Genomic DNA, 27,045 nt, shown 5'->3' on the forward strand with positions numbered 1-27,045 from the left:
CACACGAGCAGGCTGCTGTGCCGTCCCTGGGTGAGCGGATCGCTCACCCAGATGAGCACTGGCTCCTGCTGGTAGCTCCAAGTGTTGGGGTGCTGAGACGCCCCGCCCACACATCACCCCCCCGAGTTCCAATAATGCACCATGCAAGGGCACTGTGCATTATGGGGATCCTTCCCCTCACCCCTAAGTCTGTTAGTAATGGCTGCTTACAGCCGCAACTAACAGACAATCCAGAAAATGGATTGATTGTCTCCAGGATGATCTGTCAAGGGAGGATCAAGATGGTTAGATGATTCAAGGGAGGACCCGTAGGCGGGTTTACTGCCATGGTGGTGCTGCTGGGATCGGGCGTGATCCCCAAGGTTCACATGAACATGCAAAACTGGGCTGGGCTCCCTTGGCCCCGTTTTGCACATGTGTGTGAATAGCCTCAATGTATGTAATATTTTGAAATTAAGATGAGTATGAACACTGAATATAACTAGCTTTTCTTCAGGTAAACCAAGAGTTAGCAGCAAGAAGCATATTGCCAAGATCTGTTAATTTTTTATCATATTTAATTAAGATATATGGAGGTATGATGAAAAAAAGTTATGGAAGTATGATCAGAAAGTAACAAACCAATATTGCCCCCTAACTTTCCATTCCATTTTAACTGCACAGTTCTGCACAATGATGGAGATGTGTGGTTTCATTTCTGTGAGGAAACTAGAGAAATCCCTATGACCTTGTAAAAACTAGCTAGCTTCCTGTCTTGATCTGTTCAATAGCTACTGCCACTGTCTGGATTGAATTATGTAATGCTAATATATGCAGCCAAACACTCTGCTTATTTAAGTTTGCATCTACCAAGTCTTTTAGACTGAAGTTTCCAATATCCAGTCATGAAGATGTGAAAACTTAGCTTAAAATTGCCCAGAGGTTATTTACTGAGATGGTCCAAGCAGTGGTCCCCCTAATCTTTTTTTAAAAATCTCTGTGCGGAATGAGTTGTGTTCTGGGCAGCACTATCAAGGCACAGTGTGCGCACATGCATTGAGAGTGGGGCCTTCTTAATTCAGCCTGAGCGGGACCTAAAATTAATTGAGCGGACATCAGAAAACGTGTGAGCACGCGGACATGCACACGCCTTAGAGGGAACAGTGAGTCCAAGGTATTTTGATATTTGAAGCAGAACATCCAAACACTCCCTCAACCAATAGTCGTAAAAATGAGCAAAATGATTCTCATATTGATTCCCACTAATGGTACCCAAAATGTGTTGCCTCAGACAAGTTGTCTCTCCCCCAGTGTGCAGTCATAACAGAATTGCATGTTCCTTCACCCACTCGTATAGCCATAGCTATAACTGAGCTGATTGGAACTCATTCCCCCCAGCTTCTGAGGGCCCCCCAGCTCTACCCCTCTCTATTTTCTTCATTATCTGCCTCACTCTGAAGGGATGCTGGGGAGGGGGTGAACATGGGCCCCTTCTCCCCTAACTATGCCCCGTCTGTCTGGCTGTTCCTTTTGAATAGTTGAAGCTGTGTTTATAATTGATGCCTCTGGTTGATCACTGAATCGTGTTTATAAGCAGATAGAAGGCTTACAGGGCCGGAAGGATGCAGTTGGCAAGAAGATCAATGTGACGTGTGTTTAGGAGGCTAAAGAAGGTACTCAGGTGGTGAAAAGAACATAAGAAGACAGTGAATGGTGATGCTACAGATAGGATAGCATGAGAAGATGCAAAGGTTAGTTAAATGGAGTGGAGGCATAGGAATGAATGCACACAGGACAGGAACTGTGGCAGGAAGGGATCTCATGGGAAGGTGACTGTGAGAGATCTGATGGTTTGTTAAGAGTTGACCTGTTGAATAAGGATGAAGCTTTGGCCTTTTTCAGGACACTTTATCCCAAGCTGGAGAAGAGGATCAACTTGGCTTAGGAGCTGATGGGCTCAGGGCCCGGTGGTTGCTGGCAGGAGAGATTGGGTGGAAATCAAACAATGGAAGAGAAAACTTTTGCTTCTGAGAGCAGACAACTTTTATCAAAGGGAGAAGCCCATGCTCTCTGCATGGACAATTTTCCAATATGGATTGTGTCTGAGAAGTTGCTTTCCCTTTATGTCCTGCTCTTTTTCTATGGAATTGTCACTGCCTTACAGTAAGTTCTCTTTACCATTACTTCTTTTAAGCCTAATTGTCCCTGCTATAGCCCTGTGCTGCAACCCCTTCTAGAATAGATTCTTCTTCTGGCTGCCCCTTTTGCTAATTCAATAACACACAAACACACACACACACACTCTCTCTCTCTCTCTCTCTGACATAGGTCTCTGAAACAAAACATAATACAGCAGCTGTTGCTACATCTCCATCCAGTAAAGTGCATGCACACACAGCTACAGCTGCTGAGTGACAAGATCAGGCTTCGGCACTGGAAAAGTCTGGGTTGCACTGCAGCCTGTGGGCTGGGCAGAGGATACGCGCGCGGATGTCTGAAGAACGAGGATCTGTGTTTATTCAAAGATGGGAAGGAAATTCTTCAGGTTTCCTCACAGGCATTCTGCTTTGAGGATTTGGATAACTGGGCTTAAAATATCTCCCCTCCGCTATGGAGAAAAAAAGCCCATCTGCAGCAGCAGGCGCCTCTAAACCTTGCAGACGGTCTTCCTAAGCGCCCCCGCCCGCGCCCCGCGCTCTCTCTCAACTCGGGCGACAATCCCTGCAGCTTGTCTCGGCGCTCTGATCAGCCAAGCCACGCTAATTGGATAGCCAATGGCGAAGCAGTCTGAGAATTTAGCGTGGCCTTCGGCGGCCTCATTGGCTGGCTGGAGTGTCTGAGAGGCTGAGCGTTCCCTAGCAGGACTGCAGTGCACGCCGCCTGCCTGGCTGCATTGTGCGCTCGTGGGATGGGGCGGCTGGCTGGAGGCGGGGGTCTGGCCATTGAACCGGTGAGTAAAGGCTTCTTCTGTCCGGCTTCCTAACTGAGCACAAAAGGGAAAGGAGGGTCAAGTGTAGAGAGGATGAGGCACAGCGCTGTCTGAGAGCGGAGAGCGTCGGACGAGGAGGCTTTGTTGCACTCGACGTTGTGCCTAGCCTTGTGAGCTGCAGCAACAGATGAAATGTTTGGGCAATTGCCTGGCGCTTCCAAGTGCACCTCCGGAACGCGATCATTTCCCCCTTCTCATGTCTGGCATTCACTCCGTGCTGCAATCGTGTCATTGTCCGCTAATGGCCCAAGGTGTTACCGAGAGCAAGAGAGCTTTAAAGGGCAGGAAATAATACACACTTCTCGGGGGAGAAGTTTGCCGCTGACGATCTATAGAGGAATTTAGGACAGAGCCCTTCTCCCAAATAATTCCGCCCAGGAATGATAGATTTGTTTCAGTATAAGATGAATTGTGCTTATTTAAAAAAAACAAAACACCCCCAAAACTTTCCCCACTGTTTTCAAAATACATTGTACCCCAGTGGTTATTTAGATCAGTTCGAAAAGCTTAAGGAAATGTCAAGGTAGCTCTTTGACACACCGTTTGGTTATAGTAATGTGTTTTATTAAACCTGCACCCTAACTTTAATAGGTATTATACCAGGAAGCCCGCTGGTGAAGGAACACTAGATTCAATATACAGTAGCTCAGTTAAAGTACTTGGGTTTAAGTACAGGGCAGGACTTGATTGACTTTAATAAGTCTTTTTATTTTGTATTGCTTTTTGTGTGAATACATGTTTGTAAGAAGGAGAAACCACATTCAGGAAGAATAACCAGATTTACTCCTCTTATTATGACAGCCACTCAAGTTCCTTTTTTAGGCCCATGTTTTCAGTAATTTGATGTGCATGCAAAGTTAAAGTGGCTTTTTCCAAATGTTTCACTGAAAGTGTACATATATTTTCCTGTGGATTCCACATGTTGCTTCTCACAGTTTAACATGAAGCATTTCATCTCTGAAGTTCGTTAGGATGCTGTCCTCACATCCTAAATTGCTAAAAAGGGATAGGTGTTTATAAAGGCACTTATGCTTATTCCATGTATCATGTAACATGTTAGGAAACTACATTTAGTCTTTGTAAATGCATTTACAAGTGGTCTGTACTAGTGACACATTGAGTTGGATCCACACAACTATTTTTACATTGCACTCTAGGTGGTACTGCAGATTCTATCTTGTGTCTGTCAAATGGGGTGTGTGTGTATATAGGATATATTGTAAGATACGCACACACAATACATAGTGTATGTATGTACATACACACTGTATACATCTTAGATTATATGTATTTTCATAGCTATAAAGCTCTGTGTATTGCCAATATTTTAACATGGTATCCATTTAAATAAAATTTCATTATCTTAAAATGATGGCCAGTTTAGGAACTTTGCAAAGCAGTACACATACATATTCTTCAAAAGTATTTGTCATAAAAACGGACAGTGGAATAAATATTTGTGAAACTTTAGTGACTTCTTAAATATCCCATTTTAAATAAGTGGGACTTAATTAAACTACTAAACTTTGGCTGGATCATGCTCATAAAGTGTTTCTCATACTAATGTTTCTCATAATTATGAAAGAGTTTAACTGGAACAATAAATTTACAAACTCCAATTATAATGACTACACTTTGTTTTTACAACTACTTTTGAAATTTTGGATGTGATTAGGAGGCCAGTGGGCAACTACATTAATTAGGCATGTCTGGAAACTGAGAAGATGTCATAGAAGTAGGTGTGAGAATGTGGATGAGCTCTGCAGTATTGTTGTTGTTATTCATTTATAAAATATTTATAGCCCGCCTCTTCAATGGTAGGCTATTCAGTACCAAATACTGTTGGTAGTATTTAATATTGTGGAATGTATCTCATGAAGAGTGTAATGATACCTCTGATAGAACTGAACAGTCCAACTCCTTGAGCATATGCTCTAGCAATTATTGGACAGTGATTTTTTAAAAAGCCGCTTTATGGTTTCTGTTGTCTGAGTGCTACACCAGCCCTTTCATCAAAAGATTTAAACATATTATGAATTTCATTTACACACACACACACACACACACACACATATAAATCTGGGTTTATTTTAGATAGATTTCTGCTCCACATATGTGGAGAAGTTAATAAATCAGCAAACATTACTCAGTTAATTTTAAAAGAAGGTAGGATTGTGGAATATGGATGCAGCATGTTGACAAAGCCAGAAGTCCCAACTCACAGTATTTATAATGATGTATATGGGAACTGCACAAATGAGGCGTGTGTGTTTGCATGATAAACTAGTCTGTCCATTTCACTAATTAAGTGTTTAGACTGGTTAATTGAAAGAGGAAAATGTCTGCTTAACATATGTAATTGATGTGTGTATGTACAGTTGTATAATTATTGAATTCATCTACCCATTTTTACAGTGGTTTTTGTAACCAATTCATAATTACATGCCCAATTAACTGCCTAATATGCGTATAAAGTCCTTTTTACATGTTGCTTTCAAAAACCAGGAGGAACAGTAGTCTTTGCACCCATGGCATGCAGAGTTGCAGAAGTCTTTTAAGATAACAGGCCAGCATTTTCTACACATTCAGTACAAGCTTTTTCCACATGCCTTAAAATTGATAGCTGTTTCCACATGCCCTCAAATTTATAAGCAGGAAGTTAGAAGGTTAAATGTGTATTTTGTGTGTCCATAAGCTTTATTTTTAGGAAATGCTGTAATCATACACCCCAAACCAGGGAACGCAATCTACATTTGGAAATGGGTTTCTACAGGTGCGTCTTGAGTTGTGTATTACCTGCTGTCACTATTTACAATGGCAGTAGAGTAATCTAGGCAGAATCCCACGCATTATGAAATGGTCCAAATGGTCCAAGCTTATGAACAAGGCACTGTGTCTTTGTGCCCATAGCAGCATGTGTGCAGCCTTCTGCTTATGTGGGATCTCTGGATTAGAGCCATCGTTTCAAAAATACAGTGTTATCACAAACAGGTCACTTACAGCTAGGAGCACCTGATGATGATTTATCTTTAAATCATCTTTAAAGATTTATCTTTAAGTCATGCAATTAAGTCTGCCCACGTATACTCAGTCTAGGCCTCGACAAATTTTCTTTGGATCTACAAGCCAGCCCCAAAATTTGGGAGCCAGACAGTGGACACTTAACAAAATTACCAGACTTAGTGATGGATATTGTGATGAGGGAGGGTAAACGGGCATATCTTTATCCCCTTTACAAGTAACATAAATACCTCTGAATATTCTAGCCACAGTTAAATTTCTAGACACCGTGGCTCCCTGGTGCCTGGGATTTGTCACGCCCTGCATTAGTGACACATAAACAGTCTGAAAGGTAGGAAATAACCATCTCTGTTTGAGATAACCAAGTCTGCTTGTCCGGATACTTTTCTTGACCAAACTCTGTTCAGGCATCATGCAAACTGGGGACACACTACAAAAAGTCCATGTACAATCCCCACCCCCACCCCGCCCGTCTAGCATTTGTTTACAGAGACAAATGCTGTCCTTCTGGATAGATCCTTCCTAATGAGCTTATGGGGGCTTCAGACATTGCGCCGAACCTTGGTTGTATTTGAACTCTGCATGACCTCCCTCAGCCCTTGGAGCGCACACTCCACCCTCCCATTCCTGCATGGGCGCCTTCTTGGTTAGAATATGCTGAGATTGAACCCTCAGGTTCAAGTGAACAATCTCAGTTTATCCCAATTGAGAAAGAGAATAGGCACTCATGAAGGGGTTGGGAGGGAGGATTGTAGAGCTCAGCATCAACTAAGGTTCCATGCAACATCTGAACTATTTAGATGTTGTGCAGAACTTTGGTTGCAGTTGAACGCAGTTCCCATATACATCATTATAAATACTGTGAGTTAGGACTTGAGTATGACAGTGCACACTCCCTTGTCCCATTCCCACATGAGTGTGGAAATGTATATGTTACCCAGATTGGTTGGGTTGCTGCTTGCTGTAGGGTTCCTTCTACACTGTCTTACACGAGTCTGGCAATGTCTAAATCCAGTACCTGTGTGGAACCAGGACAGACCCTGACAAATTGTCTTTGGATCTAGGAGCCCCAAAATTTAGAAGCCAGACAATGGACAAGTGACAAAATTATTTGATTTAGTAATGGACATTGTGAGGGTGGGGAAAGGGTAAATGGGCTTCTCTGAATCCCATTTATAGATGACCTATTTAGAATGATTATATTATATAGCTCTACCTCTGATAGCCTAGTCTAGATGCCACAGTTAAATTTCTAGGTGCCATGACTCTCTCATGCCTGGGATTTGTCAAGCTCTGGAGATGCATCCATGGCAGCTGTGGTACTATCATGATTACGTCTCGTGTGAGTCCTAGATTGGAGCAGTGTGGAATGAAGTCACAAGGAGCCAGTAACTTTGCTTTATTGGAAACAAAAGAATTAGCTCTACCACATACCAAAAGCTGCATGGGTTTTTGTTTTTCATATCTGAAACATAAATGTATTACCCAGATGTGCTACCAGGAAATATGCCCATCCACTCAAAGGACTTTCTCTAAGTTGTGTTCATTAGTTGTATCTCTACTAGGTTTGAGTCATTTAATGACTCAAATTTAGTGTGCAATGCCAGGCACACTTACATAGGAGTAAGGCTGATTGAACTTAATGGTGTTGAGGGGTGTGAGGAGAAACATTAAAGTCGTGACACAGCAGAGTATGCTCTGGTGGTAATGACGTTTAACCCCAGAGATTATTTGGAGACTTAGGTTGAGTTCAAAAAACAAATAAAGATTTATTAAGAAACTAAGCATGACATACTGAGAGAGCGACGTTGAACAGCACACCCAAACAGACACCAGCCTTCAACAACAACTGAACAGTTCTAACTGACTTTTAATGGACCAAGAGAGACCTATTAACATAACTCCTCATGCCTCTAGTAGCAAGAACAGGTTAAGGTGATGCTAAGAGCTATGCTTTAGAATTCTTACTTCTAACAAATGGAACTTCTGAATAAACATGCATAGAATTGCTCTGTAAAGCACGGGCAACTTAAAGGTTAGTATGGCTGAATGTTGTGAATTGTAAAATAACAGAGTTTGTTTGTTCGTTCATTATGAATGATTATATAGAGCTAGTCCATGCATCAAATCAAGAAAATATGTAAACTGGAGATATTCAACATCTGCCCTTTCACCACTTCAGATATTTTGTGCTTCATATATGTTGACATTGCTTATTCAGGATGTTCTCTGCAGAAGTAAATATGCTGTTTTTGCAGTGAAGATCTATGTCATGTTTGCATAGTGCAAACATATTGTATGTAATTGATTTAAATGTGCATCAGCTTGTACCTCCACTTCCTGCTCTTTATCACCAGAGGATCAAATAATGATATTTAAAGACCTGCTCCTGTAGCAGGTTTTTTTGCATTGGAAGTGGAAAATAGCATATTTTTGTAGCATCCTAATATAAACTAATTAACAAGAACACTTTACTCTGGACACATTTGAACTACACAATATTAGGTCTCTTTGTGCTCTTAGCTTTAAGTAAAACTCTTGTATTTTCATAGCAACTCTGTACTTTTGAGCAGATTGGAACTGGAATGTTAAAATCAGTCATTTTTTTCTTTTTTTGGTCAATTTGTTTAGTGGCTCACGAAATGGCTTTAGGGTAGTTTTAAAAAATGTATTTCCCCAAACACATTTACATTCTATGGGCTTTGTTAGTCAGCCTAAGGCATGAATACTCTATCCAAGTGAGCCTCCTGAAGTCTCCAAGGGCCTGCTTAATAAATAAATAAATAAATCAAAATAAACAATTGTCTCAGCCAGCAGCTGAAAGGAAGAAATTGTATATGGGTTCATGAAATGCTTTAAAGTCCCACAGCGGACTGAAAGCCAGATAAAAATGCAAGCATCCTCCCCCGCAGGTGCCCTACTTTCCACTTGTACTCTGTAAGCACAGGTAATGGAATGCCATAGGGTTACTCAACTTTTACTGCCTAAGATCCAGTTAATGCATTATCATTAGCCCTATTCAGACATTACTGAACACTGTGGCTCTCATGGTTACAGGAGCAAAAGTGGGGAGGAAGTCCCATCCTGAAGCAGTCACTCATCCTCTCCAGCCAGGTGCTCAAGGTCACGGTGCTGGAAGGGGAAAACTTCATAACCGTGAGATGGCCAGCGCTTCCATGAACAGCAGCCTGGATTGCCTGAGGAAGTGTCAGCCATCACAATCAGAGCGACTCCCACTTCAGACAAACAGCAACGTAACACTGAGCACCCAGCTGGAAGGGGTGAATGACACCTCTTGGGTGAGACTTCCTCCTTGCTTTGGCTCTTGTGACTGTGAGTGCCATGACACTCAGTAAAGCCTGAATAGGGCTGTTGTGATGTGGTTGCCACTACAAAGTGAAGATCTATGTCAAAGTCACTTACCTGTGGCTGGCTTATGTAAACATTATTATTCCTTTCGATGGGACTCCCATCCAGGTCTTGTATCCAGGTGCTGACAAAGCTACATCCATCTTAAAGCTACCAATGAACAGTATTGTATGGGCCCAGATCATGTGACTTGGATCATGTAGTATTTCCCATGCTAATTTAAGCAGCTTTGAAGCTTGGGTAATGAATAGTTTTGTACAACAATCACATCTATATTTTGTCGGGTAAGTTGCAGGTACTGGTCATTATGACAGTAGTTTCAAAGACAAATGGGCTGTTTGTAAGTAAATGCTTAGTAGTTCACATTTATGACTCGCAAATAGCTATGTGTAACAAGTTTTAAAATAGTTGCTGACAATCTTAACTTTATTTACGATAAAATGTTGTGTGGCCTGCATAATTAAAAGGTTCTCAACCAACCTTAAAGCTTCCATCATCAGCAAATAAATATCTAAGAAGATGGCGCTGTTGGAATATTAGGACGAGTGTGTGGAAAATATGATCTGATCATTACTTGATAACTATTGAGTTATGTAGGAGCATAGTCATCATAATATCTTCCTGCATTAGTAGTGGACAAGTGGAACCCGTGACAAAAATGTTATGTGGGATCTGAAATTGTATGTGTTACATTGGTGAGGAAGTGACAGAATAGGACATTGATACACAGCAGGAATAGGACATTGAAATGTAGGGTTGAAAAGGTCTTGTCAGAATGGTTTTTTGTTGGGTTTTTTTGTTTGATGTATGTGGTTGGTTTTGCAGTGTTCTCATTTTTTGCTTACAATTCATTTCTTTTTCTTTTTAGAATGCCCTCTCTTTGTTTCTGGGTTTGGCATTTTCTTCCCCTTTCTCCCACCCCCTTGTTTTTCTTGTATATTTGAGTAACAGTTAATACCGTCACCACTGTTACCTTTTCCTTGTACTAGTTTTCCTTGTTCCCTCCCTTCTCCCAATTCTCTCTCTCACTGTCCTCACCTCAGATTTCCAGTGTTATTGGCTTTGCCTTGTTGATTGACAGCAGAACAACATCCTTAGGGAACCTTCATTTAGGCATTATTTGGCTGTAAAGCATATGTGCTGTCTGTTTCTTTGGGGGTGCTTTTTGGTTCTGGCAGAGAGGTCCAGGCTCTCCTCCAAAACTAATATTTTTGGATATGCCTTATGGGGTCCCAACACCCCCAAATTCCCCCCACCCTTAGCGAGAGCTTGTGAAGGCTCTTTGCTTATCCACATGCCCTGTTAGCAGCTAGTAATATATTAATAGATATATTGAGTGTATGGTTACCCGAGGAGTAAAAATAGAGGGCTGGTGCATATGGATATGAGTGGCAGCTACTTAGTCCTGTGAGGAGTGTGTGAGTACATGTTTCTTCTCCCCCTTCAACCGCATGCTGTTCTGTTCCTGTATATGTAACCCCAACGGTGCCAGACTGGGGGCACTGAGAGGGCGGAGGAATGTATGTGGGGAGGGTGCTGGGTTTTGAGCAGAATGGGGACTTAAGGGTGGGAGTATTCACTGCTGCTGAGTGTGGTGGGGCACAGGGGCACCCTGCAGGTGGGGCGCACCGGGAATATGCCCTGTGGGCCCGTCTGAGCCTGCCAAAATGGGATCATTTGGATTTCCACAAAATGTGTAATAGGATGAGTGGACTTTTAGTGGCAGTTTGTAGTTCTCAGCACATCAGCAATAAATGAAGAGACACAAAAAGTGGACAACACTTCAACATTTAGAAACATTTCCCCCCTTTTAAAACACAAATATAGCAGTGTTCAGTGGGAAACAATTTAGTAAGGCATTTAGACTTAGTGTCCCAAACTAGGGATTGTGTTCCCAGAAATGCTCTACAAATCTACGGTGGTGACTCCTGTTTCGTTTTTCTACTGCTGTTGTCTCCCTCTCTTTTGTAGACCGCTGTCTCCTGAAATGCTTGTTTTGCACACTTGTCAGTAGGCTTTAAAACCAGGCTTATTCTTCTGAGGTGAGCCTTTTGCCTCAGGCCCTCTGAATCCTCAGAGAATCCCCTCACCACACCTTAAACCTACATAGGGTGGTTCAGATGACACCGTCCCTGCCCACTCAATTAGGAAGCGATGTGCCAAGAGCATGCCCATAAGGATGTCCTCCCCAGATGCCCTGATGCCCTCCTGGCAAGTCCCTTTATTGCATGGGGGGCTGGTTCATCCCGAATGACCTCTTTATGTGGGAGAACGTTTAAATTAAAGTATTAAAACATAAATGTTTTAAAGAAGTATTTGGAGCAAGTGTAAAGGGGCCATTCAGATGAACAGCTCCCATGCACAAAGGGATGTGCCAGAGGGCTCTGAGACATCCATGTAGGGCATTCCAGTGGGTGAGATCCCAGCACATCCCCTTCCTAATTGCTAATAGTGCATCCTCTTCCTAATAGGTGAGCATGCTATTGTTCAAACTGGCTCAATGAAGGTCAAAATAATCCCCTGACACTCCCCAGTTGTCAGCCTTGGCGAAGCCACTGCCAGTCTATGTAGACAATACTGAGCTAGATGGACCAATGGTCTGACTTGGTGTAAGGCAGCTTCTTATGTTCCAAAGCCAATGGTTGTTGAGAGCTTTGCATGTATGTTGCCCTCATGCTGCCCTGTGCAGTCTGCTGGATTGCAGTAAGAAAACAGCTACATTTTCCCCTTATGCCAAATACTGTGCCATTGAGTCGGTGTCGACTCCTGGTGACCACACAGCCATGTGGTTTTCTTGGTAGAATACAGGAGTGGCTTACCAGTGCCTCCTCCCTTGCAGTATGAGATGATGCCTTTCAGCACCGTCCTATATCGCTGCTGCCCAATATTAGGGATGTGCACGGACCAGTCCAGAGCCCATTCTAAGGGCCTCTGGACTGGTCTGGACCTGGGATCAGTTTGGTGGTCCGACGCTGGAGGGGAGGGGTGGCCCTTTAAGGGCAGGGGAGGGTGTAATTACAGGGGAAGGGTGTCCTGCTGCTTTCTCCCTCCAGCACTCCTGGTTTTTAACGCATTTGAGGTGGCAGGGTACTTCCCTGCCGCCCCTTCCCCCGTTCCTCAGCAAAAAGCTTCAAAAGCCTGACTGCACATGCGTGCGTCCCGTGCATATGTCAAACGTGCATGTGTGCGATGTACGCACGCATGCAGTGCACGGACGTGATACGCATGCACGGTGTGCACACACGCAGTCGGGCTTTTGAAGCTTTTTGCTGAGGAATGGGGGAAGGGGCAGCAGGGTGGTACCCTCCTTCCCAAAATGTGTTAAAAACTGGGAGTGCTGAAGGGTGAAAAGAGGCGGGAGGGGTAAGTACACCCTCCCTTGCCATAAAAGAGCCCCCTCCCCAGTGCCGGACTGGGAAGCATACTGGCGGGGATTTGAGCTAACAGTATCTTGTACTCTAGGCAAGCTGCTTCCCTGTTGTGCCACCGCAGCTGATTCCTTCAGATATAGCCAGTAATAGATAATTGTCTGAGGGGGTTTTGTTGTTGTTGGTAGCATCAAACAGTGAATGGAAACAGTCTGTTCTTGATCCTCTCATGTCACGTGCTTTAGGTCGTGTTGCCCAATTTCACTTTGCAAACTGGTTTGAGAACTCTAGATTATTGATTATTGAAGATTATTTAAAAGAATATATAAATATTCTAAATGTACGGCAGGCAGAAAATGCAAAGTGGGGCCTTTGTGTTTTGTAGCTAAGAGAAGTTTTATAGCTGCTTCAGTGTGGCATGAAAGTAGGGTTCTGTTGTTTGGAACCAGAGTATTAGTGACCACATCGACATTGGCAATGGTTCTGGAAACAAATGCCTACTTGATATAAAAGCAGGGGTTCATTCAAAATCCTATATTGGTCTTCTGCAATAAAATCTGCAGAAGATTATTTTTTTCTATTGCATTTCAATCTTACCCATCCTCCAAGGAGATCAGGATAGAATGCAAGGTTCTCCTCCACTATTTTTTCTGCACAACAACCCTGTGAGGGAGTTTGGGCTGAGAGATTATGATCGGAACAGGGTCATGGCTGAGTGGAGATTTGAACCTGGGTCTCCCCACTCCTAGTTAATTGATCGAACAGCTATATCACACTGGCTCTTTTCGATGTGTTATGTTCCAGAATGTCTTGATGGGTCTCTATTTTCTATAGAGACCTAATTCATGTCTGGGATCCAAAGAGTCCCTTGCACATGTACCCATAGTACTGCTATTAAAGGGTTGCAGATTTCCTGTTCTGCTTGCACGTTTGCGCCATGTTAAACACTTTTCCAGGGTTCCACAACCTTCAGGAGCAGCTTTTCAGTGAATTGCAGTGAGAATGAGGTGTGGATGTGGCATCCTCTTGGGTTCCTAGGCTATTTGAGAAGTCGTCAACAATACTAATAGACTTTGCTGTTTATTTTCTCCTTCATACTTGTTTAATTGTTCCTTAACAGTACTATTTTTTTCTATATGAGATTTAAGCAGTAACTAAGCAATTAATATAAAGATCAATTTGGAATACTTTATTTGAATACAAGCTGTTATAGCTCTTCCCATTTAAAATAAAAACACATTTTTCCATTAGACACATTCATGCATTAGAACTTCTGGTACTTTCCAGGAAAATTGAAGAGTTTGCTTAGAGATAAGTATTGATAGACTTGGTCAAGGAAAACCAGGACCATAGTAGAATTACTGATTACTAATTTCAGTTCAAAACTCATTGAAGCCAGGAACTCATTTAAACCAGTGGAAGTTAGAAGGTCCTTGGAGGTTGTCGTTAGAAAATGATCTAGAAATGTGGTGTGAAAATAGGTATTTATATTTCACATTTGTTTTATATTAAAATCTTAATAGTAACTATATTTGATAGCAAGGAGATATTCAACCTAATTAAAATTTCAATGGGCAGCATCCAGACTAACACTGTTGGCATGTTAAAATGTTTCATGCAAATAACTAAATAACTATTTTTCCCAGTCTCCATCCTGTCTTCCCTCTGTTACCCTGAAGCCCGCTGAATATATGTCCCTGAGTCCTGGGGTTCCCTCAGGGACATACATTGGGCTCAGCAGGGGGGGGGGTAAATCAGGAAAAAAAAGTTCTAATGTTAGCTTGGATGCTGCCCAATGAATGGAAGTTACCCACAACTTTGTGAATTAATACTCTCAAGTTAAACAGTATAGTTTTGGGATGTTTTGTTCTTTATCCACTACAGTTTTCTTTTTTGCCAGGAAAATTGTAGTACAATATTGGCATTTTTGTTATGTTTAGAAAGCCATTCTTGAAGTTTGCAAATATGCACATTTTTGTACTTCTCTCTTGGATCTACAGGGATCTTTAGGTATGGCTAAGTGAAGTTTTTTAAATCATGAAATCAAGTATAAATTGATGTAGACCATAATTGTTCTTTTTAGAAGGCATTCCAAGTATTGTTAAAATCCTTGGCATGGCTGCTGAATAAAGCTTTGATTGTACTGTATTTAACAAGTTTGCAAATGTCATCCCCTTTCATGTGGCAGACACTTAGAATCAGTTGAGTAACCATGTAGCTGTGTTTCAGCGCCACTGTAATGCTGGCCATTAGTAAAATTAATGTCTTATTCCACCTCGTTGAATAAATGCTGGAAAAAAACCAGCACTACTATAATGGTCAGAAACCAAACCTGTTCATGTACTTCCAGAATGTTTTGCTTAACCAGAAGAGTTCTAACGCATTTCAGAACCTTCTGGGAGGCATAAGTGATACGTTGTAATCCACTGCTGCGCCAACGAACTATGATTCAGGACAGCAGTAAACAACTGTCCCAAAGGCGTTATCAGCCTTAGGCTGTTGGGAATGAGGGTGAAAGTGAGGGGCCTGTATTTGCTAAGATAGAATAATAAGCGTCAGTATTATTACTGGACAGTCCAGTATTGGCACGTGATTGTGTAACTTCTTGTGTCTCTTCATTTTTTTAATCCTTAAAACCTAGACCACCCCTGTGTGGGGACCTGTGCTAGGCTATAACACTGAAAGATGAAAGCTGTACATGCTTTCCAGCATCAAAGTTCTGCTTAATTCCAGTGTTATCTTTAAAGTGAGCAAAGGAGGTCAGTTACTGAAAGAGAGAGAGAGAGAAATCTGATGTTCAAAGTACTAGCTTTTCTTGGAACAGAAAAAAAAATTGTTTACTTCTGGAAGTTGGCTCTCTTATGAATACCCTTAACAAATACATCCCAATCTGTTAAGCATATCCTATTACCTCCTATCTCTTTCCTTCATGCCATGTGTGTGAGGAACAACGCTTTTGTTCTACCTCTTCTGAGCTCTGCATTTACTCTGACTTACGTTTCATGGGTTTTCTGAAACGTTCTGTTAGCTAAATGAATGTTATCAAGTACAGTACTTTACATTTTTAGTCCGTTAATGGTATTGCTTGCGGTTGATGGTAACAGCTATATTGCTTAAATTAAAAAAAAAAAAAATCACACAATGTCGGTCTTACTGAAAAATTGGTGTCTGAATAAGCAATCGGAAAATTACAATCTCTAATTAAGATGCCTTTCATCATTGGCTTTTAAAAATCCTTCAGCAAAACGCAAGATAACGGAAGAGCCTTTATTAAGGTATTTGCATTCTTCAACCAAGACTTAAAAACCTTTCACTGTGGGACAATGCTCCTTTGGGGGAAATGTACACTAGTGCACGATGTTGTGGTACAGAAACTCTGTCATTTTCTACAATATTAATTTCATCTTTTCTAAGTCTCTTTTCTAAGTGGGACCAGTCTAGAATGCATGGAGAGCATTTTAAATCCACTCATTCTGTACTTCCTATCTCGGAAAGTACGGTACCCCAAAGGCTTCATGATGCTACGTATGCTCGCTGAAGTGAGTGCTGCATACCTGTTGGTTTAAGGCAGGGGTCTCAAACTGCTGACCTCCAACTTTTGGTGGACTACAACACTCCTCATTCCCACTCACAATGGCCCGTAGTCAGGGATTATGGGAGTTGTAGGCTGTGGTTTGAGACCGTGATCTAAAGTGTAAGACTGAGATGTGACACCCCGATCCTCAATACAATCATATTTGCTTCCACATGTTTGGAAGTGTGATTGATTTCAACAGTAATAAATCTGAAGGTACAGTACTACAGGCTAGGTGACATGTTTATGGTGGGACTCTGTGTCTTTGAGATCTCATAACATAGGTATTATTCTGGGGATATCTGTTCTGGGGATATCTGTTCTGGCACTGAGGTGCAGCATCATTTGACAGCAGCCCAGGGCTTTTAAAGGGGCTGCCTGCTGATCCCTGAGATCACCTCTGTACCCATAGCATTTGTGTAGTGGTGGGGAGTGACTCTCTCAGGCCTAGGCTAGGTAGTAGCAGTCCCAAAGAGGACAGTTTGCCAAGGTTTTCCCTGAAGTAAGTATGGTAGCTTGGGGACGTTATAATCCTACAACAATGATTCAAAGATCGTGAATCCGGAACTGAAGGCTGTGAGGACCTACAGGTCATCAGGCTTCATGGTGTGCACTCTGGAGGTAGCACTCACATAATGCCAGCTGGTGGTAGCCCACTGGCTACTGAAACAGCTTAGAGAAGCACAGCCAGGCTTCTATTGCCTCTCAGAATGTGTTACTGCTGCATCTGAAAGTGAGCTGCTGCTGTCACTGGCTCCCAAAATGGCACAGAGAAGTACAGGCAGCCTCCCCCCCTCCCCCCCACCCCTCTCAGAGGCAACAGTGTGGGGTGCAAGAACCTGCAATCTGGGGGAGGTGGCTGGTGGCCTTCAGTTATACTGGCAGCCCTGGGCTTTTGTGCCCCCGTACCTTTGTTGCTACATGGCTGGGTTGGGGCCAGGCTGGGACATGTTTCCTTAAGCTACAGTCTTGAAAGAATAATTTCAGTGAAGGGATTTGCAGGGTACCATTATTTTGTCAGTATCTCTTCAGGCCCCTGTGTATTATTACAGTGCGGAAATAGTAATATACAGAGCCGTGTTGAAGTCATCTGCCATTAGAAAGCTGCTAATACAGCATCGCAGCAGTTTTTTGGGCTTTAGATAATTTTGTATTGGCATTGACTTCAAGGGCAGCACTTAGAGTGAAACCCTCCGCTTGGAGCAGGAAGCTAATTATGACTTAGGTGTACACGGCTGCTGAAACTGGCACGGAGGTGATATGATATCATGTGACTGGCAGGATAACTCAGCTCCTGGCTGTATGGAAATGAAACCCATTTACAAATAATTAATGTAAATGGGCCCTTTTGAATTTGAATAAGAGGGAATATTAATCTTTATTAACTATGGGTAGTAAGGTGGCTGCCTTATCCTAATAAAAATGGTTAGCTTGACACATTTTCTCATAGCTTTTCTAGTTGTGAAGTAAAATTTCTTCTCTTTTGAGGCATCCCATATTCAGTATCTTTTTCTTAAATCATTTCAGCTGAAAATAGTAGAGGGGCTTCAGAAGTGCACGGGAAAGTAGTTTGCAAACTGTAGCAATAACTATTTATTTCCAGCATTTGCAGTCCCTGCTTTTTCCTTCCAGGCACCTTGTAAGTGATTCTATTTCAGGTGGAAAACTGAAGGCCAAGTCAGACGAGACGTGGAAAATCAATGAGCGGATTGCCTATGTTGTGACTTAAAAAGAAGCTGTGGAGGCTTCTGATTTGGATTGTGTAGCTCTGCTGGGGATTTTAACCTGCATAATTTATGCTTTGGGGTTACTACTACAACAACAAAATATTTATATACTGCTCTTCAACCAAAGTTCTCAACATTGTTTTCATAGAAAAAGAAATAATACATAAATGAGATGGTCCCCTGTCCCCAAAGGGTTCACAATATAAAAAGAAACACAGGGCAGATACCAGCAACAATCACTGGAGGGATGCTGTGCTGGGGTTGGATCGGGCCAGTTGTTCTCCCCCTGCTAAATAAAAGAGCACCACCACTTTAAAAGGTGTCTCTTTGCTCACTTATCAGGATTAATATCAGCTCTGGGTGTGTGTGCAATCAAAGGAATGGTGTGGTAGAACAATTTTTAAAAACCCACCTTACTCCCACAGGTCCACTGCCCTGATCAAAATTGGGAGTGCCTCTGTAGCTGCTTTTTACTTTTTAATTACATTTTTATCCTGCCGCTCATCTCAGGATGGCACACAAAATGTTATCTTCACAACAATCCTGTGAGGTCCATTTGGCTGAAAAAAACCATGACTAGCTCAAGCTCACCTGATGAGTTATATCCCCCCGCCCCGTTGCTTTTCCCAGTTGCGAAATAGACATCTTTCATTGGACATCAAATTTTAAGCATCATTTTCTTAAATACTTTCATGTGCTTCAGGAATAAACAGAAAGTACTTTGAGGCCTGGCTGAGTGGGTCTTGGATCCCAGTCTGACTCAGGGCTGTATGGTTTTGTCCCTCCAGCTGTTTTTGGACCACAGCTCTCATCATCTCCACCCACAGTGGCCAGTAGTCGCAGATACGAGCTGGTTTGAATGCTGATGCATCCGGTGCTTCCCTAAGGAGGCATCGAACCGGTTTAGGAACATCCCTATCTGCAGGAGGGCCAAAGATAAGCAGCTCTGCTCTACCAGTTGCATCATAGTGGCTTTCTCCTTTTAAAGATTGAAACATGAGGACATCTGATCATGGATCTTCTACATCCCATCTGTTTTGGCCCTGAAAGGAATACAGTTTTCAGTGGGATTCAGACTTAAGCTACAATGTTGTCCCCTCCGTGCTATTAGCCAAACAACATGGCACATAATACAGAGCTGAGTCTTCCCTTATTAGCCCTCCTGCCTACTGAGATAATTAGAAGTCCAGTTGCAGTTGCCAGTGGCTTGAATGGTGGCAACTCTGAACCAGGCTTCCTCTATAGCTGCCCTGGGACTAATCGATGAACTCCCTGTCAGAATAAGAGCTTGCCCATCTCTGGCTGCCTTCAAGAAAACTCAAGACAAACATGTTTTTTTCAGGTGTTAAGTTAAAACATTTGTATTGTTTTTAATTGTTTTTAATTGTTGCTTTTTAATGTTTTGAATTTTATGTATGCAGCCTGGAGATTAATTATATTGCTCAGTCTAGATGTCTAACAAATATTACCATCTGTTCCAGACCTGTAGAGCTAGTGATCCACCAAGCCAAATGCAGCTTGCTGGCCAATGACTGCTGACCAATACATCCTCCAATTCCCACACAGATGAAAATAGGGACTGTGTATGTAGCACACATTTCTGTCCTTGCATGAAGACTCACTGCCTGGGTGACTTCCACCATTACCCATTGCCGAAGGTTCTGTTTTGCCTGCTGTATGTATACTCATTTACAGTACCTCCTGCAGTACCTGTCCTGCACTGTATTCTGAAGAAGAAGAACATATTTGTAAATGCATTGTAGCAGTTCCTTCTTGTTAGTGTTTACACGTAATGTTTACTCTTGCAGTGGATCTAGTTATAGGCTGACATCCAGACTCAGTGGGTCCATTGAAATTAATGGGGCAATTTGGTCATGACTAACATGTACTATTAGCTTCATTGGGACTACTCATGAGTAATTTAGTCTGGTTGTCAGCCATACTTATGCGAGATAGCTGCAACAGCAGCACATTTGGCAACATTGCCTGCTGCCTAGGGTTTCTGACTGCTTGCGCTTGACAAGATCATTGAAGGGGGCTCTGCTCCATGTGCCGACAATGAGAGAGGCTCAGTTCTTGTGCGCGCAGAACAGGGCCTTCTCGGTCATTACACCCAGGCTTTGGAATGCTCTCCCGGTGGGCATCCACTCCTTCTCCGCTTCCATGATGGCTTTTAGAAAGCAAGTAAAAACATAATGTGTGTTACTGAGGGTGCAATAATAATAATAATAATAACAACAACAACAACAACAACAACAACAATAATAATAATAATAAAATAACAACCAAGGAAATGGGAGGCTGCTAACCACTAGGCGAGTCACAATACATTCATTGTTGGTTGACTTCACTTGGGATGTTGGGGTCAACTATGGAGGCCTGATCTAAGTTACATGTGGCACTCTGAAAGCTAATGTTGGGTATACCTGGCAGTGACTCTCTCTAGAACAATGCAAACAATATATGAGAGTTCTCTTGAGTTTCGGAAGCCGTTTGCCATGAAGCATGGAGAGCTGCTTTTGGTGAGCAGATTGGAAGTACTATGGTAACATCGGTTGAGCAATTATGTCAATTGTTGTGGCCAATTGCAGTTGTTATGATTCTAATTTGTAAGCTGGTTGTTATCATACATGAGCAGATTAACAAGGAATTGTTGAGCGTTGGCTTTCCGGACCATCTTGCTTAAAAACAAGTTCCTCTAATTATAATTAAGTTTTGCCTTCCAAGGAAGCCTGTCTCTGATTGCAGCCTTGGTGTGCAGTTCAGAGCCATTAAAAATCAACAGCAGCTTTGTTAGATCTCAATTTGTGATGAACCTCAATGGGACGTGAATTAGACCTTGTTACATGAGCTAACAGCTATTTCCTTCATATAAAATTTGCCCTCATTTCATTGATGGGGAAAAAAAAAGATGTACTTAAGCAACAGGTGAGGCTTCTCTTTCCTTCTTGGATAATGTCCTTTAATAAGACAGCTCAGTTTTTAGTCTCTATTTTAGAAGGGCTGGTTCGGTGATCACTGGCCTCAACACACAACCAGGACATGGCCACACCAAGAGTGTGCCCACCCTGACATCATGAAGGATGTTCCAATGCACTGTCAAGGCATCCCAACAGTGCATTAGTCTGAATTGGGTTTTGGAGCATGTGTAGAGGGGCGATTAAAATGAAGACCCCTTTCATGTGATTCAGTGGCACCCTGACAGTGTGTTGGAAGGTCCTTCAGTGATGTCAGGATGGGTGCACTCAGCACAACCCTGCCTTGTTTGAGTGTTGAGGCTGGCAATCGTCCAGATTGGTCCAAAATCTAATGTGTACATCAGGCCTGGTACTTCTGGTGTCTGGTGTTCAGTAATCTTTTAAAAATAAATACCAAGATTGATTTATCCTTCTAATACTGAAACCCTATTGTAAACCAAGTTCAAATCCCCAGGGGCATAGCAAGGTTGGAGTGGGCCCAGAGACAAGATTTTAAAATGGGCCCACCTCCCACTGAAGCTCAGCTCATGAAATAAATAAATCTTAAATGAGGCTGAATAGTGGTAACAAAAAGCATATATATCTATATCTGTCTCCTATGTGCCATAATAGAACATCATCCTAAATTATTTTTTAAAAGGTTTTGTAAATTGTGGACTATGCAAGTCATTTAATGGTACTAGAGAAAGACATGCTGTTCTGGTAGCTCCAGGTCTTAACACCCACATCAGTTTTGGAGGATGAATACAACTGAAGGAAGCCCAGGCGGGTGCGCAGCTGGGGGAGTTAGTCATGTGACTTGCCTCTGGAGCCCCCCCCCCAGGCAGTGGGCCCCCAGACAACTGTTTCCCCTTGCCCTATTATAGTTATGCCCCTGCCAATCCCCATTTGGCCATGAAATACACTGGGTGACTTGGGAGCAATTGCTTTTTCTTGGCCTAACCTACCTCACAGGATTGTCTTGAGGATCAAGTGTGTGTGTGTGTGTGTGTGTGTGTGTGTTGGGTGCAGGAGAATCTTTTGTGTTCCCTTGAGCTTCTTAAAAAGGTGAAATAAAAATGTAATGAATTAATGAATCCCAAGCACAGTTGCTAGATCGTAAATCCCATTGAATTAAGTGGTACTTATTCTGAGTAGGTACTCAGGATACTCAGATGTGCTTAGGATAATAGTCACACTTGCATTTAAAGAAAATCTTGCCGTATGTGTATTTGGGAATCAGATTAATATAAGTTGGACTCTTTCTTACTCCTAGCAGATTTGAGCAGTTTTTATTCCACACCCACAACAGCCTTCTTGCTGTTGCTTGCTTTTTAAAAAACTCAGTTATTTCAAAGCACCAGTAAAGACCTGTTCCGTACAGCAGCCTACACACATTTAGGTATATGTTTTCCTAACTCTATTTTCATTGAAAACAACACTTCAGTGGAAAGCGTGGACATGATAAGCCTTTGGAAAAATGGTAGTGAAACCCTCCCTCTAATTAATTCCTGATGCCTTTTAATGCTGTGGTCTAATTTAGTAAGAAGTTCAAAAGGATAAAGTTCCTCCAGTAGGCTGTAGGGCTGTAACTCTATAGCCCAGTAGGCGACATCTTGGAAACTTACATCTTTGGTGTGAACTGAAGGGATCTTCAGACCTAGACCTAAATGTGTGAAGTTTACTTTGTGCTGAAGGGCTATGGAAGACTCTTTAAGGGTGGGGCGTGCACACACGCTAATGTTTGGCTCTGTTCTTTAATGAATAAAAGAAAAACCCACTAGGATCTAGAATAAGATGTGTCTTAGAATTTTATTATATAATAAAGTTTGTTATTTGTGTTGGAGATCCAGCTCCAGATGGCATCGACCTTTTGCACCTGTAACCCTAATGACCACTAGGAGTATTGGGAGTAGAGATGGATAGTTAGGGTCTCTTTCTCTTTCCTGTTTATCGCTGCCTCTATGAACCCTCTATGGATAGAATGTTCTCAGGAACTCCCTGGGAGTGACTTCCTCCTCCTTCTTAGAATGCTTTGAGCTCTCTCTCTGAGCACCATGCTTCTATGCACAGTAATGACCAACATGTAGTCAGCTGTTAGATATACAGGTGAAACTCGAAAAATTAGAATATCGTGCAAAAGTTCATTAATTTCAGTAATGCAAATTAAAAGGTGAAACTGATATATGAGATAGACGCATTACATGCAAAGCGAGATAAGTCAAGCCTTAATTTGTTATCATTGTGATGATCATGGCGTACAGCTCATGAAAACCCCAAATCCACAATCCCAGAAAATTAGAATATTGTGAAAAGGTTCAACAGTCTAGGCTCCAGGTGTCCCACTCCAATCAGCTAATCAATCCATAACACCTGCAAAGGGTTCCTGAGCCTTTAAATGGTCTCTCAGTCTGGTTCATTAGGAATCACAATCATGGGAAAGACTGCTGACTTGACAGTTGAAAACTTGAACACCATCATTGACACCCTCCATAAGGAGGGAAAGCCTCAAAAGGTAATTGCAAAAGAAGTTGGATGTTCCCAAAGTGCTGTATCAAAGCACATGAATAGAAAGTTATGTGGAAGGGAAACGTGTGGAAGAAAAAGGTGCACAAGCAGCAGGGATAACTGCAGCCTGGAGAGGATTGTCAGGAAAAGGCCATTCAAAAGTGTTGGGGACTTTCACCAGGAGTGGACTTAGGCTGGAGTTAGTGCATCAAGAGCCACCACACACAGACGGATCCTGGACATGGGCTTCAAATGTCGTATTCCTCTTGTCAAGCCGCTCCTGAACAACAAACAACGTCAGAAGCGTCTTACCTGGGCTCAAGAAAAAAAGAACTGGTCTGTTGCTCAGTGGTCCAAAGTCCTCTTTTCTGATGAGAGCAACTTTTGCATCTCATTTTAAACCAAGGACCCAGAGTCTGGAGGAAGAATGGAGAGGCACACAATGCAAGATGCTTGAAGTCCAGTGTGAAGTTTCCACAGTCTGTGTTGATTTGGGGAGCCATGTCATCTGCTGGTGTTGGTCCACTGTGCTTCATTAAGTCCAGGGTCAACGCAGCCGTCTATCAGGAGATTTTGGAGCACTTCATGCTTCCTTCCGTAGACGAGCTGTATGGGGATGCTGACTTCATTTTCCAGCAGGACTTGGCACCTGCCCACACTGCCAAAAGTACCAAAACCTGGTTCAATGACCATGGGATTACTGTGCTTGATTGGCCAGCAAACTCGCCTGACCTGAACCCCATAGAGAATCTATGGGGCATTGCCAAGAGAAGGATGAGAGACATGAGACCAAACAATGCAGAAGAGCTGAAGGCCGCTATTGAAGCATCCTGGTCTTCCATAATACCTCATCAGTGCCACAGGCTGATAACATCCATGCCACGCCGCATTGAGGCAGTAATTGCTGCAAAAGGGGCCCAAACAAAGTACTGAATACATATGCATGCTTATACTTTTCAGAGGTCCGATATTGTTCTATTTACAATCCTTGTTTTATTGGTTTCATGTAATAATCTAATTTTCTGGGATTGTGGATTTGTGGTTCTCATGAGCTGTACGCCATGATCATCACAATGATAACAAATTAAGGCTTGACTTATCTCGCTTTGCATGTAATGCGTCTATCTCATATATCAGTTTCACCTTTTAATTTGCATTACTGAAATTAATGAACTTTTGCACGATATTCTAATTTTTCGAGTTTCACCTGTAGGTCTTTTTCTATCATCTGTACTTTTGAATAAAGTAGATTAGTTTAATCTTACATGAATCTCCATTCTTATAATTTACAAGCTGTTGCTCCTGAGACCCTGTTAACTTCTGCTGTAATGGGAATGAGTTAGCTTCTGGAAAACTCTGCTATATAAGCAATTACCCTAGGACCGGGAAGGACTGGGTTTGAATTCCCATTCAATCATGAAGCTGACTGGGTGACTCTGGGCCAGTCATGTATCTCTCTGCCTAACCTACCTCACAAGGTTATTGTGAGGATTTTAAAAAAGCATGTCTCTGAGCTCCTTGGAGTTAAAGAGGGTTATAAATATAATAAATAATAAATAAATTTGGACATGAAGAACCGCTCTTACTTTAAATACGCTGGGATTGCTGACTAAATATTCTGTACCATTTTAGATGTTTCCTTCTTTCCCCCCTTGTTCTGATGATGTCACCCTCTGATGGCCAGAAGTGGTGCTGGGTTGGGGAGGAGAAAATCCTCTTCAGACAAGTAGCTTGCTCCTCACCCCCATCTGTTCGCCTACTGCTGAATCGTAAATTGGAAATATAAAATAAGACTTCAATTCTAATCATTCTTACCTGAAAGTTTTCTCCATCAAAAATTAATAAGACATACTTCAGAGATTTTTTTTTTTAGGGTGAGAGCATTCATGTGAACAAAACCATTATTACTCTCTCAAAGTCTAACATGTGGATTAAAGCTGAGGTTTTATTTATTTAATTATTTAGCACATTTATTGACCGTCCTGTATAAAATCTCAGGGTGGTTTATAGTTTAAACAAACCAAAACTAAAACCTAAAAATAACATAAAACAGATTAAAATTATCATAAACAAAACTTTAAAACATCATAAATGAAAAGCCTAATCAAACAGGTGTGTTTTCAAAAGTCATTTTAAAAACGACCAGAGATGGGAGATTTTGATTTCATTTGGGAGTGTGTTCCAGAGCCTTGGGGCAACTCTAGAGAAGGCCTGGTTTTGGGTTACCACTAAGTGAGCTGGTGGAAACTGCAACCAGACCTCCCCAGATGAGCTTAATAGGTGGAAGGGTTAATAAAGAAGGCGGCACTCTCTTAAATACCCTGGGCCCAAGCCCTTCAGGGTTTTATAGGTAATAAGCAGCACTTTGTATTTTGCCAGGTAACTGATTGGCAGTCAATGTAGTTCTTTTAAAACAGGAATAATGTATTTACAGGTGGCCCCAGAGACCAACCTGGCTGCCGCATTCTGCACCAGTTGCAGTTTCCAAACTATGTACAAAGGCAGCCTAACGTAGAGTGTATCACAGAAGTCAAGACTGGATGTTACCAGAATCTGCACCACTTACTGTTTTAAGGTCATTTGTTTTGAGAAATGGACATAGCTGGCATCTCAGCCGAAGCAGATAAAAAGCACTCCTGGCCAGTGCTTCAACCTGAGATATCAGGGAGAGGTTTGGGTCCAGAAGTACTCCCAAGCTACATACCTGATCTTTTAGGGGGAGTGTAATCCCATCCAGAACAGGCAGTTCTAAACAACTTTCTAAGTTCCAGCCTTCCACAACAACTGTCTTGTTTGGAGTCACCTTCAGTTTGTTCTTTCTCATCCAGCCTGTTACTGATTCTAAGCAGGCATTTAGAGATGTTAAGCCATCTTCTGATGAAGTTGATCTGGAGAAATAGAACTGGGTGTCATCAGCATATTTATAGCACCCAGTACCAAATCTTCTGATGATCTCTCCCAGTGGTTTTATGAAAGACAATTTTGGCACAGGTGAAATTCAGAGGGAAGTGTGCATTTTGCTGTGATATTTATGCATCAAAAGATGCAACCAAACAGCAACATTGAATGTTTTACAAAGTTAGATGGTGGTAAGCATTATTGTATTATGCATATTATGACCAATTCAGAGTGATATATGGAATCATTCTATGAACAAATATAGGCTAACATCTGGACTAAACTTCCTAGTGAAAGTCTCATTGACATTAACAGATGAAGTTACTAATACTAACTTGTTCTATTAGTTTCAGTGCAGTTTCAGTTGAGTAATGTAATCAGGCTGTTAGCCACAGAGTGGAAGACCAAAAAGAAAATTAATTTGAAGGAGAAGGTGGATTCATGGAGTACTTACATTTGTTAAATCAATTGAAAGTAATTTCTTTTTGTTTTATTTTTCTTCTGAAAATAACAGAAGAATTCTAACCACTGACTGCTCCTGATGTCCTCTAGAAGTGTTATTTTGGATGGGCCGGGGATCACCATGGCATTGGTTGGAATTCTGTATCTCTGAAGAGATCCAAAGGATATTTTTAGGGCAGGTAACCCAAGAAAC

The 27,045-nt window shown here is 42.0% G+C and overlaps 1 protein-coding gene across 1 annotated transcript in view; it reads left to right on the top strand.

Moving 5' to 3' along the window:
• The first annotated feature begins 2,817 nt into the window (after positions 1-2,817).
• The window catches only part of LYPD6 (LY6/PLAUR domain containing 6), an 89,601-nt gene continuing 65,373 nt past the window's right edge, over positions 2,818-27,045 (top strand). The window contains exon 1 of the mRNA XM_053287055.1: positions 2,818-2,929. The gene's annotated coding sequence lies outside the window, so the exon portion shown is untranslated. The remainder of the gene's footprint in view (positions 2,930-27,045) is intronic.

This window comes from Hemicordylus capensis, chromosome 1 (genome assembly GCF_027244095.1).
Source record: "Hemicordylus capensis ecotype Gifberg chromosome 1, rHemCap1.1.pri, whole genome shotgun sequence".
NCBI classification, from domain to species: domain Eukaryota; kingdom Metazoa; phylum Chordata; class Lepidosauria; order Squamata; family Cordylidae; genus Hemicordylus; species Hemicordylus capensis.